This window comes from Octopus bimaculoides, chromosome 10 (assembly GCF_001194135.2).
Source record: "Octopus bimaculoides isolate UCB-OBI-ISO-001 chromosome 10, ASM119413v2, whole genome shotgun sequence".
Lineage (NCBI taxonomy): Eukaryota > Metazoa > Mollusca > Cephalopoda > Octopoda > Octopodidae > Octopus > Octopus bimaculoides.
In genome coordinates, this window is record NC_068990.1 from 52,784,046 (window position 1) to 52,785,651 (window position 1,606).

The 1,606-nt window shown below is 35.2% G+C and overlaps 1 long non-coding RNA gene across 2 annotated transcripts in view; it reads right to left on the minus strand.

Moving 5' to 3' along the window:
• The window catches only part of LOC106878580 (uncharacterized), a 15,529-nt gene that overhangs the window by 8,248 nt on the left and 5,675 nt on the right, over window positions 1-1,606 (minus strand). The window lies entirely within an intron of this gene.

Below are 1,606 nucleotides of genomic sequence, written 5' to 3' on the forward strand. Positions count from 1 at the left end.
ACCCCCACCCCAGATTTAAAATTTTGATTTTGTTTACTTTAAAGACATTGTAGCAAATTAACAAACATTTTCAAATCGAAATTAAATACAGACAAAAACTTTAAAGTGAAAGGAATTTGTGTTTTACTTGTGTTTGCCTTAAATAATTGTAAATAATAATATAATGTAAATTAGATATACACTACATCCCCATGCGAGTCATTTTATGAGAAACAAACATTAATATTTAATAATTAATGTTATAAAGTTTAATAAGGGGCTCAAATTTCACCCCTCCCCCAATTTTAAATTTTGAACTTTTTCATCCATTTATTTATTTGTTTGTCTATCTGTTTATCCCTATGCATTTCTTCATAAAATATATTTGTCAACTAAATGTGGCGGTCCTATAGAAGACGGTGTTACTGTTGTTTTTAGCCACAGGAAGACATTCATATCTATCTCTTTATACACCTATCTATATGCTTATTGAATTTAAAAGTTTTACAAATGTGGTTTCTTGCATATCCAGAATCTCCATCATCTAAAACGTAGGGATAAAAAATTTTGAAAAAGTTCAAAATTTTAAATGGGAGGGGGAATGGTAGTGGTGGTGGTGGGGGTTAAATATTTTTTTTGTTTTGCATATTCGTAATCTCCGACATCTAAAATGTAGATATCCGAAAAATTTTTTTTCAAAAAATGCATTTTTCAAGGAGAGGTACGAAACTGCATTAACCCAGAATTGGGCATTTGAATTCTTAACTAGAGCTATAACGAAGTTTTCGGTCAGCCAAACTGTGACAAAGTTAGATAAATGGATGAGTAAATGACAATAATAAATGAGCATGAAAGAGAGGGAGAAAGAGGGAGAGTTGAACTGAGCGAAGGGATCCAAAGTACTTTTTCTCTAAACATACAGCATGGAAGATGAAACTGTGTGCTAGGTTGGAAAAACAAGGTGTGGCATTAAAAACATGCAATAGTGTAAATGAGACATACATGATGGTGGCATCTCATATGTGGCACTTACCTCTAGTGCAAGGACAATGAGTATGCCCATTGGACTACTTACCACCATTCTCTGACAATACCACTACTTTCAGAGTCAAGGAGGGATATGTACCCTGGCTAGGGTTTGTTTAATGATTAGGTTTATTTCATTGTGGCAACCAATATGACTAGCATTCAGTCAACATATATGATAAAAACCTCTGGAATTGAAAAGCTTGCTGCAACAACATCTTATTCTTCAACATACATTGACTTTAACTCTGAAGGCAATGGAAATGGGGAGCTGATTTGGGTTATGTAAGTCACCAATATTTGCTATACTCTTTACTTGTTTCAGTCATTTGACTGTGGCCATGCTGGAGCACCGCCTTTAGTCGAGCAAATCGACCCCAGGACTTATTCTTTATAAGCCTAGTCCTTATTCTATCAGTCTCTTTTGCTGAACCGCTAAGTTACAGGGATGTATACACACCAGCATCGGTTGTCAAGCGATGTTGGGGGGACAAACACAGACACACAAGCATACATATATATATACATATATACGACGGGCTTCTTTCAGTTTCCGTCTACCAAATCAACTCACAAGGCTTTGGTTGGCCCAAAGCTATAG